This window comes from Monodon monoceros, unplaced genomic scaffold, assembly GCF_005190385.1.
Source record: "Monodon monoceros isolate NGI ecotype Baffin Bay Population unplaced genomic scaffold, NGI_Narwhal_1 Super_Scaffold_9, whole genome shotgun sequence".
Classification (NCBI taxonomy): Eukaryota; Metazoa; Chordata; class Mammalia; order Artiodactyla; family Monodontidae; genus Monodon; species Monodon monoceros.
The window spans coordinates 26,550,707-26,570,951 of NW_021703786.1; the positions used below are offsets into that span (position 1 = coordinate 26,550,707).

General features: G+C 55.9%; 1 protein-coding gene across 1 annotated transcript in view; it reads right to left on the reverse strand.

The window, feature by feature from the left end:
* The window catches only part of ENDOV (endonuclease V), an 85,138-nt gene that overhangs the window by 881 nt on the left and 64,012 nt on the right, over positions 1-20,245 (reverse strand). The window lies entirely within an intron of this gene.

The window sequence follows — 20,245 nt, forward strand, 5'->3', positions numbered from 1 at the left end:
ACTGGGCTCCCATTTTTATTCTGTGATCAATTCCCCTTTGGAATTTGATACAAGGTGGCTTTTTCTATCCACGCATCCATCCATCCACCCATCCACACATTTATCCATCCCCTCACCCATTTATCCAACCATCCACCCCTCCATGCATCCATCTACTCATCCTCCATCCATCCACCCACCCATCTATCCACTCATCCATGCATCCACCCATCCACCTATGCATCCACCCTTCCATACATCCACCCATCCATGCATCTATCCACACACCCATCAACATATCCAGCCATCCAACCATCCACCACCCATCCACCACCCATCCATCCACTATCCATCCATCCACCCATTCATCAGGGTGCCGGGTGCTAAACCAAAATCTCCTCAAAGTAAGTTGAGCACAAGGGAGAGAGTGGCCCATCCTCAGGGCAGGCGGGCCTCACAGGGAAGGGTCTCTGCGCGGTCCAAGGAAACCAGATGGGATATGGAGTTGCCAGTCCAGGCAGAGAGACCAGTGCTGAGACATCGGCCCCAAACCCCATTTGGTTCATCTGTCCTAGCTTCAGCATACTCTGCCCCTTCAATATCCAGTTTCCCGCCCTGTTGAGTAAGGACTCTCAGCCATTCTCTTGGGACCTGCAGAGTGGCAGACCCCAGCATTTCCTGCCTGCCCTGTCTTCCATGGGAAGATCACAGCGGGGAGGAGGCGGTCAAGACTGGGAGCTGTTTCTGCAGATTACTCAGATTCATTTGCTGTATCTAGATCATGCCGTGTCCTAATTAACGCACACCTTCAAGGTTATACTGCATTTGCAAAGTTTTCTGAAATGGGCCAGCGCTTTAAACTCCAACCACTTCCGCCTCCCCACCCAGAATTTCCTCTCCCTCCCCGAGACTGTCCCCAGACGCCCCCAGTTTCCGCTCACAGAGGGGAGTCCTTCTGTACAGTGGGAACATGAGAACTTACTTTTGGCTTTTCTGAACTCCGAGCCTCACTTAGCCAAGGGGCATCGGATGACTGATTTGCCTCCATCAAATTTATAGGTGACTAACACGCCCAAGAATTCCCAGGCTGCTCCTGGCTGGGAGTTCCGTCAGTACTGGTGCAGGTTGTTTTCAGTGAACGTCACTGAAGAGGGGGTGGATCCTGGTCAGGAGCTGTGGCTGGGGGGACGTCAGGCTGAGCCTTTCCTACAGTCTTTGGGCTCAATAACAGGGTTTTCTTTAACTCTCCAGACAGGGGATCTGTATATTCTAAAGACAGTATGTAAAATATTTATTAAGAAGAGTATCTATTTTTAACTAGGGATGATTTCAGTTCTATTATTCATACAGCCTCGGAAGGCAGCCTTCATGCTTGGCAGCTTACGGGAGCTGGGAGACCAAGCAGAGGTGATTCTGGAACTGGGGGGATGTCTCGAGGAGGGGGCGGGGGGAGATTCCGGGCATGGGCGTGGGGAGCAGCTGATGTCGCCCGCCTGATTTCAGCCAAACCTCCACATTCAGGGAACTGTTTGCAGGAGCTGGTGAAAGTTTTGGCCCCGTTTAAACCCAAAGCCATCTGTGCCCCCCAGCCGGCCCTTTCGAGGCTCCCTCTTACAGGGACTAGCCCCAAGCCCTGTAGGAATCAAGGAACATGCCTCTTCAGATCACAGCCGGGTAAACATCCCTGTTAGAGACAGGCACCTGTTTCCCTGGCAGCCCCATGCTGACAAGTCTCAAAAAAACAAGCTGCAACCTGTCAGAATCCAGACCTGGACATGCTCGGCCACCCACAGGGCTGGTGAAGGCGCCACGGTGGTGACCCGCTTCAGGACAAGTTTTCCTCGCCCTCTACCCCCCCAGATAGCCCCAGAGCTGCCAAACATCTGGTCAGCCCGGAGCAGGGGTGAAGAGCAGGGGCACAGGGGTCGGTCACCGAGCTTGAATCCTGAGTCCAGCGGGAGCAGCTCTGAGCCCTGGGCACAGTCCCTTTGTCATTCATAGCCTCAGGTGCTCTCACCTGTGAATGGGGAACCCAAGAACACCTACCCCTGCAGAGATGTTCTAACCGGCAAAAGATGCTCCCATCTGTGCTGCTCCAGCACCAGTGCAGATGGTCAGTGTCCTGTAGTGGACACACGGTCCCTGCGGGAACAGGGCTCTCACCGGGATGTCCAGGCCTCCATTCTGCAGGTGAGGAAATGATGAGAAAGGGAGGGAGATGGACAGACAAATGGACATTCTCATCCGGTGCCAGGCCTTGTGCCCCCCACGTGCTATTTCAGTCGAGCCCGAGCACTTTGCATTATTGCTGCCATTTCCAGATGAGGAGTTGGTCCCCAGAAACCCTTCCATCCCTCCTCACACACATGGGGACCCAGCGTCAGGGAGGAGGCCCCTAACGGGGTCACGCTCAGGCCATCACCTGCTGCTCAGCTGTCCAGGGTGCAGACCCGGGGCCTCACTTGTCTCATTCCCAGAGGTGGGCCCAGAGCAGGGCGCCCTTGAGAAGCACATGCTATGCCAGGCACCCCGAATGCCTGCTCCAGGCTCCGGCACCAGCCTGACCTTGCCCAGCAGAATCAGAGTGGAGGATGAAACCAGGACATATGAAGGCACAATGCCTGGGGTTTAAAGAACATCAGGGGCGAACACACAGGGACAGAGGAAGGCAGGAACCAGGACAACTAGGTCAGTGCCAGAGGGCCCCGTGTAAAACCCAATTACCACGCCTGCTGTGAAGGGAATGTTGGGGGAGGGAGGGGGCGCCGGGAAGGTTGCCAGGTCAAAGCTGCTCGGGCCCTCGGCTGACTTGGCCCACCCTGGCCTAGCGCACATATCCCTAGACAGGCAGCTGCGGCCACCCAGGGCCCTGACTCCTCAGTGGAGAGCACGTGGGGAGGGGAGGGGAGGAGGACACAGAGCTTTGTCCTACTGCTGCCCTGGGGGCTTAGGGGGAGACACTCGCCCCCTTCTGCGGACCTCCTCAGCTGTCCCTGTGTGCTGCCCCTCACCCCTCTGCCCCCTGCCCCCTGCCCTCTTCTGCTCTCACTTCTGGGGAGCTCACAGCTGGAGTGAACCCACAGATGTCAGGATGTCACCCACCTCAGGCTGTCCTTGCTCTCCAGCCTGCATCCTGGGATGGCCCCGGGGCACCCTAAGTGATGTCCTCTCCTCTGCCACTCTTCCCCCTGTGTCCCACCTTCTGCTCCCTTTCAGCTTTGCAGCCCCAAATCTCCCCACCCCCGCTCCCAGGCTCAGCAGCCCCAGGAAACACCCAGGGGACTGTCATGGGGTTTGGGGCCACATAGTTGCATCTGAGGGGCCTTGACAACTATCCACACAGTGTGAATTGTTTCTCACGGGCACCTAGTTTTGGGGCTTTTATAAAAGTGTTGTTAAGCATAAAATTAATAAATGAAAATGTGCTGTCACAATTCTTAAAGAAAAGAAGACAGAGGCCTGGGGTTGGGTGGGGGTAGAAGCCCTCGGTGGTCAGATCAAAACAGAGGAGTAGCCTGGGGACCCTCTGAGCCCTCTCAGGCCTAAGCCTGTCAGGTTCAATTAATCCAGCTTGATTCCAGGCCCCCAAGCATCCCACCCACCCACCCCTGCCACTATGGAGCAGCGGGACTCCCTCATGGGGAGCTTTGCTACCAGCCAATATTGTCCCATCTTTGACCTAAGATGAGGTCAGACCCCCTCCCTGCCAGCAGGCAGGCCCAGCGCCTCCTCTGTGTTAGGGTGGGCGATGGAGAGACCCCACGAGCAGCCGGGCCTCAGCCCAAACATCCTGCATGGGACAATCCAGGTCAGGACAGAGCTGAAGGCTGCACGTGTGCCAGCCCCCTCTACGGGTGCTGGTGGCTCTGGGCTCAGTTTCCGGGAGTGGAGACCATCACCATCTCTATTCTATACACGGGAGACCAAGGTTTATCGAGTTGGTGGGACCTGCCCAGTGGCACAGACATTGCACAGGGACGAGGACTTGCACCAACATTGGCCTGGTGCCAAAGCCCACACCCACAGCCACCAGGTTGCACTGCCGGCCCCAAGCCTCAGCTCTGGGCTCTGAGCGATACGCCCCACCTGGAGGCTCCACGCCCAGCTGGGGGAGGAAGGAGGGCCGTGGAGAGCAGCACTCAGAGATGTCACCCTCTGTCCTGCCTCACCACGCTTACCGTGCTCCATCCTGGGCGTGGCCTGCCCCACATCCCTCCACGCCACCCTGACGGGGGGCACATTGCCTATGCCCACCCCCCACTCTGTTTGCAGCCTAGAGAATAAGAGGTACCTGACCCAGAAACAGAGAGCACGAGAGGCTTCTCACCCGTCCCTGCGCTCGCTGTCGAGGGCTGCCTTGCAGCATGCCAGGGCACTCCAGGGTGGACACACCTGGCGAAACTTCCTAATAGCCAGGTTATTACCTTTATTTATGTCCCTCCGTGGAGATGCTCGAGGCTTCCCAGCAGCAAAACATTTTAACAACAGTAAAAGAAGCTGGCATCCCAAACACAGGAATCCTGGAGGCTGCAGACACTGAGAGCCCGCAGCTGGCACTCAGCTCTGTCCCGGAGGGTGGGCTGGAGAGGACGGCCGGGCTCCCTTGTGGAGGGAGGGGTGCAAGTGGGCAGCTGGGGGCAAGGGCTCGCAGACGGCAAGGAGGAGGCGCAGGCTGGCTCCGCGGGTTGCGGCTGCTGCACACCACCCTTGGCCTTGATGTACGGTACTATGATGGTGAATTGGGAATATGTTATGTCCAGACACTGTGTCAGGTGCTTCATATACTTCCTCTCCTGCCGTCTTCCCAACAATCCCATGTCTTGTTATCACCATATTTCAGATGTGCTTATTGGCGTTCAGAGAGGTGAATTTGAGCCAGGACCCACAGCCAGTCATCGGTGCACTAGGATCCAAACCCAGGCTTGTGGGGGGAGGTGGAGGGCGGGGGGCGTGTAGGCAAAGCTGTGCTTCTAACTGTTCAGCCACATGGCCTTCAGAGGTGGGAAAGTTCCTTTAGCGCTCTTCCCAACACACACACCACCACACCACCTCTTCCTCCAATGACCCTCATTTGTGTCTGAAACCCAGGCCCCCTCCATTCCTCCCAACTGCCTCATCCACATGCAGTGATAAGCTGCTTGGTTACAGCTGAAACAGCCTCCTCCACCAGGCCAGGCTCCCGGTTGCAAAGAGCAAAGCCTAACTGGGGTCAAGTTAAGCAGAAAAGAAACTTGTTGGATGGGTATCGGTTTCCTCAAAGGAAAACAGAAGCCAGGGGAACGAAGCATGGGAAGCTGGGCTGACCCCTCAGCCACCTCGTCAGTCAGGACGGCAGGACTAGGCGGCCGCTAGGTCATACCACAGTCACAAGCATCCCGAGATGTCAGTTACTACAAATGACACATGTCCTTTCTTTTTCCCTCCCAAGGTATGTCCCCCGCAGGTCAATCGAGGCCTTCTTTCACCTTGGTCACTCGGGGACCCAGTTGCTGTGCCACAGGGACAAGAAAGGGCTGGTGTCTGGGGTTCTGAAACGCCCTGGGCTGAAGTGACGCTCAGACTTGATTCACTGACTGCAGGAGGCCTCGAGCCACAGGGGACAGTGTGGTTCCACCTGTACCGGGAGATGGAAGCACTCGGACAGCACACCAAGGACGGTCACCAGAGCCACCTGTCAGCATGGGGGTTCCCTGGGAAGCGAGGAGCCCTTCAGTTCTTATCAGGAAATTGAAGAGACCTTGGGGGCAGGTCCCTGGCCTCTCCAGGCCGACTGCGCTCTGGGGCTGGACTGGCCCTGGGGAGGGCAAAGCCCGGCATCTCCACCAAGACCAGGTGGCTCTGCTGACCCTGCAGAGAGCTAAGCAGGCCCTGGGGACAGAGGACATGGGAGCAGAAGCCCCTTCCTGCCGAGCCCCCTCATCCAAGCCACGGAGAGCCATCTGGGCCTCCCATGTGGGGTATGGGGAACCCCAAAGGTCCAACAGGTGCTGAGGTGGCTGCCAGGGGCAGATAGCACCCACTCGTGCCTCGGGTGACAGGCCCAGATGCAGAGGGGACCAGAGCCTGCGGTCCTGTGCTCCTACTGCTGCCTTTGAACTTGCTCCTGGTCTGTCTTTCCCCTTGGGAGACCTCGTCTGGCTCTTCACAGCTGCCTTCCCAGCGCTGAGTCACACCTGGCTGGTGACTGTTCACTTGCCATCCTGGCCCAGTACTCCCCTGCCCATGATGACAGCATCACAGCTTCAGTGCATCCATCACAGCTCACCTCTTCCAGAGAGCCTTCCCGAAGGCCTGGGAATAGGCCACAGAGGAGCTGGAGGCCAGGGGTTGGGCGGTGGGGACGCTGGGTCCCTGGTCAAGCCTCTGAGCTCCTCTGTGTAGCCTCAGTTCCTGAATTTGTAATGAGGGGTGGGGACCATATGATCCAGAAATTCCCACTTCTGGGTATATATTTAAAATCAGTAGAGGCAGCGTCTAGGAGAGATATTTGTATACCCATCTTTATAGTAGCATCACCCACAATCACCAAAAGGTGGAAGCAACCCAAGTGTCCATCATCAGGTGAGTGGGTAAACCAAATGTTGTCCATCCGTACAATGGAATAGTAGTACTCAGCCTTGAAAAGGAAGGAAGCTCTGACACCTGTTACAACATGGATGGACTCTGAGGACATTATGCTAAGTGAAATAAGCCGGTCACTACGGGACAAATATGCATGATTTCACTTATATGAGGCCCCTAAAGGAGTCAAATTCATGAAGACAGAAAGTGGAATGATGGGTGCCCAGGCATGGTGGGAGGAGGGATGGGGAGTTAGAGTCTCATGGGGACAGAGTTTCAGTTTGGGAGGATGAAAGTTCTGGAGATGATTGCATAACAATGTGAAGGTACTTAATACCACTGAACTGTATACTTAAAAATGGTTAAAATGGTAAATTTTATATTATTATATATTATCACAATTTAAAACATTTTTAAATTAAAAAATTTAAAAGGTGGGGAGGGTGCTGTTGTGCAAGGGCCCAGCCTGAGATGTTGCTCAGAGGCCCACGTTCCTGCCTTGTCTGTGGCTTGGCAGGAGCCCCCTAACCCCGGGACCCCTGGCTCGGCCCCTCCTTCACTCCCCTGTGTTACTAGTACCTGAGCATCTTGAGGGAGGGAAAGACGAAAGAAATCATAATCAGCATTCACTAAACTTTACTAATTTATTTCTGTAGACCAACACCATTCTCAGAGTTTTATGGGTCTTGTCTAATTTAACAGTTGACACAGCTCAGAGAGGTGAAGTCACCTGTTTGAGGTCACACAGCAGCTGAGCGGAGGAGCCGGCTCTGGCCCAGGCATGATGCTGAAGCTGCCCCTCACTGCCAGGATTCCTGACCATTTTCCCACTGCCCAGAAGTGTCTAGAGGATGCTCTAGACACTACTGGCCAGTGCTCCCAGAGTGCCTGGGAAGCAGGCAAAGAAACCAGCGGCGCCCAAGGGCCTGAGTCCTGTTTCCTGGGCTACAGCCAGGCCAAGATGCTCCATTACCAAGTATGTGCTTTCTAATGCACAGCAGACCTGCCAGAAAGGAACCATCTGTCCTTTTTCTATCTAGGTGGTGATGCCAGCCATGTTTTTCTGTCTGGATGGACCCCTGGCCCCAGCATGTCCTCCTTCCCTGGATGGCCCTCAGCAGCCAACTGTGTGGTCCATGGGTCTCATCATACCATAATCCAAGCTCACACATTCTTTGAAAACCACAATATTTGCCTTGTCCTATTTCCCCAGGAATGCAGAAAGGCAGCCCAGGTGTTGCAAAGGCCCCACCGGGGTCCAGAGACCCTGGTCCAGCACTGGCTCTGCCCCTCTTCTTAGGGAACCTTCAAGTCTCAGATGTTTAGATCCCAGCTCTAGCTCCTGTGGTACCCATGGCTATTGCCCACGGAAATGGACCCCTCCAGGGGTCTTTGGGACAAGTCTCCCAGCAGGCTGCAGCTGTGGGTGGCCATTGCCTCATGTGGACATTTGAGACACTAAGGATTCACCATGAGCCCACCATGAGTGGACACAGACATGTGCACTGAAGTGAGTGGTGCCCAAGTCATGTTCTGGACGCATGGCGTGTGACTGGTGTACACATGGCCGGTGAGACCCCCGTGTGAGGGAGGGAAGGGCACCAACGCACCTGCCAGTGTGGATATGCCCCGGGCACGCTGTAAATGCTACGGCAGCAAATCAATTTTACAAAGCAATTTGTCCTCTCTCTCCAGCTGGCCCCAGGAAGCTTAACTTAATCACTCTGGAACAATGTCAGAAGATAGCCCCGGATGCACAAATCCCTGCCTTCCGAGACAGTCAGTGGCCTCGCCAGGGCCTGAGGGTCTGAAGCGCCCTCAGGCAGAGGCGCCCAGGCAGCGTTAGGAGGTTGCCCAAGTGTCTCTTCTGGCCCATCTGTGCTTGCTCCCACTCCTCACTTCCCTTCTCTCCCCTCCCCCACCAGAATCAGAGCTCTCACGGGCCTCCCCTTCCCTCTCTGGAAAGAGCAAAACCAAACCCCCACCCCCCAGTGAAGGCCCCTCATTGGAAACGAAATTCCAGTCTATATGCTGCAGGGCTGGTGGCATCACCCAAGTCCGCTCCGGGAGACAGTGAGGTCCAGATAAAGAAATAAGACTTATGGTGGCCTTTCAGACACTTGTGGTCCCCAGCAGGGGTCCTGTGGACAGCCACCCTGTCACTAGGGGCCACCTGCCCTACAGCCACATGGGGGTGACAGTGACACAGGCTGTGCTGACTCAGATCTGGGAGGCCCTTCACTCATTCTCGGGAAATCATGGCACTGACTTTATGGGGCAGTGGGGGTGACCAGAGTTCAGAGAGGGCAGGTAACTTGCAAGAGGCCACACAGCCAGGAGTTCAGGGTGGGGTGGCAACTCTGGTCTGGAAGGGCCCAGGGTCTCTGGTGAAAGCCTCCCCCACCGCCACCCCAGCCCTCCGCCAGCGTCTGGGTTCCCGGGAGCTGCCCTTTCCCCATGGCTGATATAGAAAGGGAAACAGTACAGGATTTGGAGAAATAATTTCTATGAATGGTCCAGTCACCCCCCCTCCAGCAACAGCATCAGCAGCTGTGGCCGGCGGCCAATCAGAGAGGGGCCCGCTGTTCCCGCGCTTGGAAGGCCCCCTCCCTCTCCTGGGGCTTGGGATCCCTGCAAGATCTGCTCACCCCCAACACAAAGCCTCTCCCTCCCTTTATATCCTTTTAAAGGGAATGCTGCAGATTTAAACCACAAATTAAATTTTTAATGAAACCGCATAACAGTAGTGCCCGATGCCATGCAATATTGATGAGATCACAGTGTCCAGCCGGCGGGAGCTTGCCCTGGAAAGCTTTTTAGGATGTTACGCAATATGGAACCAAATTAATTATTTGCAACAAAGGGATCCGTGTCTCTGTAGTGCTGCTGGGGCCCAGCGAATGTAAAATGGATGCCTTGGGCTTCCCTGGTGGTGCAGTGGTTAAGAATCCGCCTGTCAGTGCAGGAGACACGGGTTCGAGCCCTGGTCAGGGAAGATCCCACACGCCACGGAACAACTAAGCCCGTGCGCCACAACTACTGAGCCTGAGCTCTAGAGCCCGTGAGCCACAACTACTGAAGCCCACGCACCTAGAGCCCGTGCTCCACAACAAGAGAAACCATCACAATGAGAAGGCTGCACACCACGACGAAGAGTAGCCCCTGCTCGCTGCAGCAAGAGAAAAGCCTGCGTGCAGCAACGAAGACCCAACGCAGCCAAAAATAAAATAAAATAAAATAATTTTTTTAAAAAATGGGCGCCTTTCATTACTGCCAGCTATAAATGGCAGTCACGGGAAGGAAGCGGTGACTTCACAGACCCAAATACTATGAGTGTGAGGCCGAGATAAAAGGATGGAGAGGAGGGAGACGGGAGTGTGTATGCGTGCGAGACAGAGAGAGAGGGGCAATGGAGAGGCCCCACCAGGGAGCACTGGGGCCTGCAAGCCAGATGCTGCAGCTAAATGGAGCTCAATTCTTCCAAGCAGGCTCTGAGCTCCCCCACCCAGCTCTCTGAGGCATCCCTCACTTAAAGGGGCAGCAGGGCTGGGTACCTCCAGATGGGGTCAGATATGATGCTCCCCACCTGGGATGACAGCTGTCCATGCAGCAGGGCCTAAGTTTGCCCATTAGAAGGTGGGCTTCCCAGTGACCAGGTCTCTGCCCTGCTGTGTTACTCTCCCACCTGTGCCTGGTCCAACTCTGATGGGGGTCCCCTTCTGCAGGGCACCCACAGCCCGCCTAGTACCTGGAGAGCATGTGGCTGGACCAAGCAGCCTGGCCCCTCCAGGCCGGTGGAGCTGGGCCTGCAACAGCCTCCCTGGAAGCACCCCCTGAGTGCCTGGTCACCTATGGTCAGAGAAGACTTTGGGGTGGGGTCGGGGGATGAGCCCACACCCTGAACAGGAGCTGCCCTCCTGGACCCCCAGAACCTCTGTGCCAGTCCCACTGCTGGTCCACCACTGGTCCATGCTGTGCCCTTGACATGATTTCCTAGGAGGCAGAGAACATCCCTCTTTCACAGATGAAGAAACCAAGACTTCAGGGATCGAGTGACTTGTCTTAGGTTTAAGACTAGAACGTGCAGCCTGCACCCTGGCCGGCCACTAAGGGGCATGTACGAGACATTTGAGCTGCTTTCCACGTGGTACGGACAGGCAGCACTGCCGTCCCTCCTCCACTTCTGTTTAAAGGCCAGGGGTTATGAGACAGCTTGAGTGTTGGGAATGTCCCCAGACTGATCTGAGGGATAAGGAGACAGGAAAGGGGGCAGCAGGGCTGTGTCAGAGGCCTGTGGAGGGGAGACCAGGCTGCTCGGTCCCTGAGAAATCAACCAGGACAGTCATGGAGGCCAGAGCTAAATACGGTCAGCCTTGGACTTCACATAGAATGGGTGCTGATTCCGCACATGGCATAATTTTGGGTGTTCTCCCCACCTCCACCCTTGTTCCAAGCCGTCATCCCACCCGGTCACCAGGACAGCCTCCTAAATGGTCTCCCTGTCTGTTCTGGTGCCAGTGCTGGATCCATTCTCCACTGAGTGGCCAGAAGAAGCTTCCAAAAATAGTCACCTGCACCCTCCTACACTGTTGGTGGGAATGTAAATTGGTGGAGCCACTATGGAGAACAGTATGGAGGGTCCTTTAAAAACTACAAATAGGGACTTCCCTGGCAGTCCCAGTGTTTAAGACTCCACGCTTCCACTGCAGGGGGCACAGGTACAATCCCTGGATGGGGAACTAAGATCTCACATGCCGCACGGTGCAGCCAAAAAAAACCCCCTAAAATTAGAGTTGTCATATGATCCAGAAACTCCACTCCTGGGCATGTATCTGGAGAAAACTCTAATTCAAAAAGAAACATGCACCCCAATGTTCATAGCAGGACTATTTACAATAGCCAAGACATGGAAGAAACCTAAATGTCCATCGATTCGACAGATGAATGGATAAAGAAGGTGTGGTACATATATACAATGGAATATTACTCAGCCATAAAAAAGAATGAAATAATGCCATTTGCAGCAACATGGATGGACCAAGAGATTATCATACTAAGTGAAGTAAATCAGACAGAGGAAGACAGATATATAATATCACTTATATGTGGAATCTAAAAAAATGACACAAATGAACTTACAAAACAAATAGACTCACAGACATAGAAAGCAAACTTACGGTTGCTAAAGGGGAAAGCAGGGTTGGGGGAGGGATAAATTAGGAGTTTGGGATTAACATATACACACTACTATATATAAAATAGATAAACATCAAGGACCTACTGTATAGCACAGGGAACTATATTCAATATTTGTAATAACATATATTATATATATATATACACATTAAAAACTGAATCACTTTGCTGTATACCTGAAACTAACACAACATTGTAAAATCAACTTCAATTTTAAAAAAATAGTCACCTGCTCCAAACCCTTCTGTGGCTCCCCATGCCCCTAGTGCAGTCCAAACCCTTTAGTGTGACCTACTGAACTCCATGTCCACCCCCTGCTCATCCAATACTCTGCTCTTGCCACTCTCAAACACCTTGCTGCCTTGGGGCCTTTGCACGTGCTGCCTTTCCTCACCTAGAATACCTCTTTGCCTAGACAAGTCTCACTCCCGCTTCAGAGCTCAGCTTAAACGATACTCCCTTGGGAAGGCCTTCCCTGATCCCCTGCCTGGGTGGGAGCCCTGCTGTGTGCTCCTCAGATGCCCCTGAGTCAGCTGGGCTCTCCCAAAGGTAGAGCCTGAGGCTGGTAGGTGGTTTATCTGTGAAGTGGTCCAGGGGGAAAGAGGAGTGCAAGGATGAGTGACAGAGTTGGCCACTGCTGTGGGCACCAGGGGACCTCTTGAGAGACTTATGAACCACTCAGGGCCATCCCCCCAGGGGCAGGAGAAGGTTCTTATGCATTGACTCTTTACGCCATTGGTCCAGTGTGGCCTCACCCCACACTTCCAGGTGTGCACTTGAGTGTGCAGAGCAGAAAGGAGCCCCAGGGCCACAGGAAGCGAGGACCGCTGGGCTGCAGCACGGTCGGGGGTGGGGGCGGGGAGCTGGCCGCAGGCTGTGCAACCCAGACGCCAGGCAGTGGCTGCTATGAGAGGTGACAGGTACGCTCCGGGCCGCAGCTCCTCACTCTTCAAGAATCCCTTGTTAGGTCAATTTACCCCAGCCTGAGGGTGGGGACAGCTTCTCCTCCCCATGCCACCCCCTGTGCCCAGCACTGTCCTGGCCCATGGGTATCACCAAGTAAAGAGCCACGGCAGAAGGAATAAAAATGGACACTTACTGGGACTTCCCTGGCAGTCCAGTGGTTAAGACTCTGCACTTCCACTGCAGGGGACAGAGGTTCAATCCCTGGTCGGGGAACTAAGATCCCACTTGCTACACAGTGTGTCCAAAAAAAAAAAAAAAAAGGGGGACATTTACTTCCCACCCCACTGGAGACGGATGGGATGACCAGGAGGGGTCAGGAAGCATGATGCTCGGTATTCCCTGGGAGGTCGGCCTCATCTCAGAACCTCAGAGACAGTCACGGCTAAGGCTAAGCTTCGACTGGCTTGGGGGACCGGGGAACGCTGCCGGAGTCACTGTCAGCCGATGGGGCTGGTCCTGAGTGGGGGTGAGATGGAAAGGTGAGGGCTGGCTTTAACCAGTTTCCTGCTGCAGCCCTGCCTCCCAGGGCACTGGGCTGTCCCTGTGCAGACAGGGAATGAAAATCTTCCCAGGAAAGAGGCTTTGCAACCCTAAGACAAGCAACAGGAGGATGTCACTCCTTCATTCTTTTGTTTTCTTCCCACTACATGACAGTTTAAGATTTCTCCTCTCTGACCACGCCCCCACCCCGAACCTCTCTCTCTCTCTCTCTCTCTCTCTCTCTCTCTCACATACACACACACACACACACACACCCTACAACGGGTGTTTAAAGAGGGTTCCTCTCCCAAGAGCTCCTGTTTCATCCCCATGACATGTCCACAGGCCGCAGGATCTGAGAGGTTTGGACACTAACTCTGACTCAGCATCAAGAAAAACAGAGATGGGAAGCACAGCCACAACGGAAAAACAGCTCTCTGCTTCCTGCACGTCCTGTCAGCTCCCCTCCTGGCTTGGAGACCATCCCCGGACTGGACCAGTGCTGCCAACAGCACAAGGACATCACTGTAAAAATGATAACCTCCATCACCACTGATCACGCGCTCGTTCCATGGGGTGCCTCCCCTGTGCCACCTGATGTCATCCTCACATCCTGCGAGACCCAGAGTCTCGCAGCTGGTGGCCAAGGCCGTGACCCTGGAGCTCACACGCTGAGCCTCTTTCCCTCCCAGTGTGCCTCACCCTGCCCCAGAGGGGGCGCACTGCATTTTTTTGATATTGATAGACCAGAAAGCCATGGGTTCATGCTTCGGCCCAGCCAGACATCACCTTAGAGGGATCTTAATACAATTGCTGGTAGCAGATAACAAGGTTTTAAGAAAAGTGCATGAAATTGAAACTTAAAACCAAGAAATCAACTTTAAAAAAATTAGCTGGAGGGCTTCCCTGGTGGCGCAGTGGTTGAGAGTCCGCCTGCCGATGCAGGGGACGTGGGTTCGTGCCCCAGTCCAGGAAGATCCCACGTGCCGCGGAGCAGCTGGGCCCGTGAGCCATGGCCGCTGAGCCTGCGCGTCCGGGGCCTGTGCTCCGCAACGGGAGAGGCCACAGCAGTGAGAGGCCCGCGTAACACACACACACACACACACACACACACACACACAAAATTAGCTGGAAAGCTCTTGCATCTCCACTGTCTGGGAGAGTTCCCGGCAGCACACAACAGATACTGGAAGACTGACTGTTCACTGAATGAATAAATGAATGAATGATTGGAAACAGAAGGCCAGTTCTTACATTACAAGAATTAGCTGTGCTGCTTAAGCCAAGACACTGAAACGTAAGGAAACTCGATTGCCTGGTCTGTAAAATGGGGGAAATAAAATGTAATAGCCCCTGCTGTGACCGCTTCACAGGTTCCTCCGTGATCAAATGAGGGAACGAAGGAACTGGTCTGTGTCATGCTCTCTGGTGCACTGGGAGGTTCCCCAGGGCTCTCAGGACCTCGCCGGTGCCTGGCAGCCTGCGGCCTCTGTCCAGTGAGCCTTGTTCGTGGTGGCCCAGTCCCCAGAGGAGGAGGCTAGAGAGGCAGGAGCTCATGCCCTCCCCTCCCAGGTATGAGTGATGGCAGCAGGCACAGACCTTGTAATAATTGTAATCCCTTGCTGGTACATACCATTTTTATTCCGAAACACTTTTATGCCTCGGCTCATTTTATATTTCATATGCCCTCTCCTGGCTGTGGCAGATGGTGAAATTGATGTGGAAGGACACAGCGGGCTGGTGGCCCCAGCACCCACCGCACCAGCCAGATGCTGTTAGCTCGAGGGAGCCAACCAAAGGGATGCAAATGGGGTTCTGGTGTGGGGGCTCCAGGACCGCTCCAGACCTGGCTTTTGAATTTACAAGTTCCTTTGTCTGGAGGGAAGGGACGACAGTGCTGGGAAGCACGCTGGTGTCCGAGGGCACCATGCAAATGGCTGGGAGTGCCAGGGCCTGTCACCAGGGGCGTCACTCTCAGAGATCAGAAATCTTAACTAACCTCTTGAGCAGTGGGGTCCCAGGCGCTCTCCTCCATCCGCTCCCTGGGCCGTCTCTCTACTGGTTGGCTACAACTCCACCGCACTGAAGATGCTCTCGGGGTTCCATTGTCAGCCCCCGACCTCCCCACTGACCCGTAGTCCCTGTTGGCTCAGGACCAGTCTCCTCAATGGACAATATGGATAGTCTAATAAGTGCTGGGTTTGGGGCCAAGTACCTGGTCCCCATCTTTTTAATTTCCTCCTGGCTGTCGAATAACCACTTCAAACGTGACATGTCCCAGCAAGAACTCACGGTCTCTCCCTCCCTCCAGACCTTCCCCTACTCAGTGGGCGGCACCAGAGTCAGGAAGCTTCCTAGGTTCCTCCCTCTGCTCACTCTTCACACCCGAGTCATCACCAAGTCCTGACGATTTCATCTCCTCAAACGTTCTCAAGTCCGTCTCTCTTTCCCTGGCTCCTGCCACAAACTCCTTCCCACCCCCCATCACCCAGCAGCAGCCTCTCAGCCAGTGTCCCCCTCAAGTCTGCCCTCCCAGGCAGGTTCCCAGGCAGAACCTCCTACATACACTCGGCACCGCAGCTGTGCCTCCTTGCAGACAGGATGAAATGGACAGGACGGAACTGTGGCTCCTACACACTTGCCAGCCCTCACCCACGCCTCTTCCCAGCCAGCTCTGCAGTTTACACTGCGAAGATGGAAGACGTCCCCGCCCGCCACTCACGCCCCTCATCCATCACCCGGCATTGCTCGTGCCAGCCACCTCCCTCCCCACTCGCTCCTCAAGACCGTGCTCTGGTATCACCTCCTCAGGAAATCCCCCTGACTGCTCGACCCCAACCCACCCACCTGCCCTGGCCTGGGGCACTCACGTGCCATCCCGCCCTGGAGGTGCGTGGTACCCCATCTGCCCACCAGGCTGAGCACCCTCAGGATGGAGAGACTGGTGTGTTCATCCCTGGCCCCAGCACTGGGTCTGCCCCTCAGTAGATGCTCTGGAAATATTTGCTGAACTGAGAGCACACTTGATGAACATTTACACTGTACTAAGTGCCCACAGTTCTGCCTGGGGCCAGAAACCCCTGCTTGGAGAAAAGTGAGTTTTCACCGAGACAGGATGGTAAGTTTATGCGTGTAAACTCCTGTTTACTGGGGTAAGCAAGTCATCAAGTTCAAAAGCACCCGTTCCCCACCTGATCCCAGCATTGGGCTCGGTCCAGAGGAGGGCAGGCCACCCAGGGCTGTGTTCCAGCCAGACTGGGCTGACGGCTGCCCAGGCTGGCTCAGAGGAAGGGGGCCCTCAGGGTGTCTGGAGGCCCGGGGTGGGGGGACCCCACTGTCCAACGCTAATGACCACGGCCCACGACTTGTTAGTCCCCCTGTGGCTGCCGCAGGGATATTTGTATTCACACAATGGGCATGAACTTGAACATCCTGTGGTGAAGCAGGGTGGCTTCTCCTCCAAGGGTAGCAGGTGAGCAGCTCCTCAGCCCGGGGTCTGCGGACCTGGCCTGATCTGCCTCCACCACCAGGTGTGGGCAGGATGGACCACTGTCCCTTCTTGGGCCTCCTCTCTGCCACTCAATCCTGCCAGCCTGAGAGCTCTTTCCTTTGCGGGTTCGGGGTTGAGGCGGGGAGTACTGGGGTGGGCAGGGAGAAAGCTGGGTGGGAGTGCGAAGGCCAGGGCTTGCCCCTCAGCTTTGCCTTCACTGCAAGTGTGGGAGACCCTGGACTTCCCTTGGTTTCCTTATCTGCCAAGTAAGGACAATAGCCCAGCCATGCCTTAGGGAGGCAAATGAATGAACATGGACAGAGGGCTTTGAAAAGGACAATTCCTTGTTTATAAGATAAGGCTATTACCGCAGGGGTGTCTGAGGAGAGGGCAGAGGGGACGGTTCTGGTGTGGTCCCTCCCCCAGCAGAGCTGGGCAGCAGGGACGTGTCCCCGTCACACCAGAGTGGGTGGATGGGGCCTGTCAGGAATGCCACTCCAGGCCAGGGGTCAGAAGCCCCATGGGGCTTGCTGCTGTCAGAGTGGCCCCATCCCCAATCCCTTGGGCCCAGGAGCTTCTCACATGGGAGTCACATGGCCTGGCTCTGTCGTGAGGGCTTGGCTGCCAGAGGTACCTGCTGACTCTCACCTGGTAGCAGCCAGAAGCCTGTCTCCTCTGCTCCAGGGACAACCTGTGGGTGCTGTCCCCCCCCCAGATAACCACACATAGAGTGGCGCATAAGTCATCCTCCTGGACACAAAGTGAACACCCCTACGAAAGCAGCACCCAGACTGAGAAACAGATCGTAACCAGCACTGTGGGGCTGCTGCAAACAGAAACAAACCAAAAACAGAAACAAAAGCAAAAATCAACTCAGGAGCATGGCAGACGTGTCCCCACACATTTAAAACAGCAGACACTTACACTACCGCAGCGTCCTCCCGTCCCAGGTTAGACGCCAGCTCGCCCAGCAGGGTCCACGGCGTGTCCTCAGCAGTGACATGGGCCTGACTCTTGTCTGAGGAGCCCACCCGTGTCCAGAGCCAGATCAGTGAGGACTCCTGCCTTCTTCTCTTCCCAGACGGGGTCCCGGGGCCTTGCCTGGCCCTCCTCCTCCACTCCTCAGCCTCCCCCTCCACTTCCTAGCCTCCCCCCTGCAGGGAGAGCTATTTCAAAAGGCAGGGTGGACCCTCATGCTAGATGGGCTCAGAGTCAAGTGGTGGGTGGGCCCTGGCCTGGGTCCATTGTCCTCCCAGCTCTTCCCAGTGCCCTCCCAGGTCCTCCCAGGTTCTCCTTGCGCCCTCCCAGCACCCACCCAGCGCCCCCCTATTGCCTGCCATGAGGGTAGCTCTTTCCTTCCTAGGCCGGCCCATGGCCTTGGCCCTTGAAGAGAACAGGGCCAGGAGACACCACAGTATGGGTGAGGGCCCTGGGCACAGCACCAGGCTTGGGCACCCTCCCTGGGTGGGCTTCCACCATCCACTGGGTAAAGACCCTCAACAGCACTGATGTGCTCAGAATAGTGCCCGACCCACCTGTTTAGCCTTCCTGTGCCTGCCTGCCTTTACTACGCTGGCCACAGCTGGGGAGCCTCCGGCCACACTTCTCCACCAGTCTCCTTTGCTCTCCCTACATCGAGGTACCTGCCCCCCCCACACACAATTTAACCTCTGAAGGCCTCTCCATCTTCTTCCACCAGTGCTGTGCCCAGCTGGCTGGCTCCAGCTGATTGCTACATTTTCAGGAATTTGCAAGCTGATTGTTAAACACAGCCATCATTAAAATTTAAATTATACAAACTTACAATTATATAAATTATAATAAGAACGAAGGTAATACATAGAACTCATCACTTTCTAATGTTTTCTACTACATTTTACTATTATCTATGCTTTTTAGGTTCTTCGCATCTATTGCATCCATGAGGTGGGAAAACCATATACTTGTGTGATCCTGCCACATCTTTTCCCAACTCCACTGCAAGTGTGTATACAGCACTTCCTCCCCCCCACCCCCACCTCCATCCCTGCTGCAGTTCTGACTTATGGGGCTCAGGTCGGGAGAACAGGTGTACACATATGAGACCTTCAGACCAGGTAGCTAGGCAACTTGTTCTTCCTCTGAGGGTTTTGGACAAGGCAGTCCTTGATTTCTAGTCCCCAACTTCCAGATACCTCCTGATCTCTAGGGAGGGAGAGGACGCTGCAAACACTACCCAGATTGAATCTCTCCTGCCCAGGGTCTTGGGTACAGTTTAAAAGATTTAAAGAAGGCAGAGGGCTGCCATAGTGTGCCCCCTACCAGCCCCTCAGCACAGCCCAGCATTTCTGCGCAGGTGTCCCACATACTGCCTTCTGGCAGACAGAGAGCTCCACAGAGGTCGCCTTGGGACCAAAGGGTCCTGGGCCCTTGACCGCAGTGTCCTCCCCTCAGGGTTCCATACTTCCCTCCCAGAGATCCCACTGCCCCGGACATTGCCCCAGGGCCCCTCCTCCCCTTCAGACTCAGTCTACTCCATCTTCTTCTGTGTGTGTGTGTGTGTGCGTGTGTGTGTGTGTGTGTGTGTGTGTGGCGATGGCGGGGGGCGGTCGGGGTCTGTGGCGATGGCGGGGGGCGGTCGGGTTCTGGCCCTCAGTGCCCAAGTGCCAAGTGCCAACCGCTGAGATCTCCTCTGGGGGTAAAAGCCCAGGTCCCTGCCTTGCTCAGGCAAGCCCCTGCCTCTCCTGGGGCTCAGGACGCAAGGCCCAGCCCAGGGTTCCCGCTCTGTCCACACCTTCCTCCCGGCCCAGCTGGGCTCCTCTCCCGCGCCCACACACGATCTCTGCGGAGCGCCATCCCTCTGTGCCCTCAGGGCCCCATGGAAATCGGCCTCCGGCCACACACAGCCCTGGCCCGGGGGAGCGCGCGGGGGGGGGGGGGGGGCGCTGCCCGGGGGGGACGGGGGGGGGGGTGTGTGACTCCATCCGGTCTCAGGATGGGAGTTGGGGCAGAAGCCGTGGTGCCTGTCGCGCGGGTAATTCCTCCCGAGTCGCTTGCTGACCTGGGGCGCTCCGGTCGCAGACACGCGTGGGACCCTCGTGGCCGGCCCCCTCCCGCGGCCTGGGGCCGGGCGGTGAGCTGCGGCAGATCTCAGGGCTCAGTGGTGGGCGAGCGCTGCCGCTGGGGCTGGAAACCCAGCACAGCCCAGGACCGAGGCGCGCCAAGCCCAGGACAGCCGCTTGCGGGTCGCGGGGTCCCTCTGGCGCTGCTGAAAGACTCTGGCCGCGAGTAGCCCGGGGGGCAGGGGGTGGGAGGAGGCTGCGGAGAGGGAGGAGATCGTGGCTTATCAAAAAGCTCTCAATAGAGCTGGCTTCATCTCCCACCCGCGGGGCGGAAGTCAGCTCCGCACCCAGGAGCTGCCTTGTGGGTCCCTCCGGGCAGGGACCCGCGCACTTGCCAACGGCGGGGCCATCGCAGAGCCCAGAGGAGGCGGAATGAAGGGCTCGGAGCGTGGGGCGGGGGTGTCCGCCGGGCGGCCCCGACTGCGACTGTAGCTATGGCTCGACCTGTCGCATCGAGCCGGACCCCGGAGTC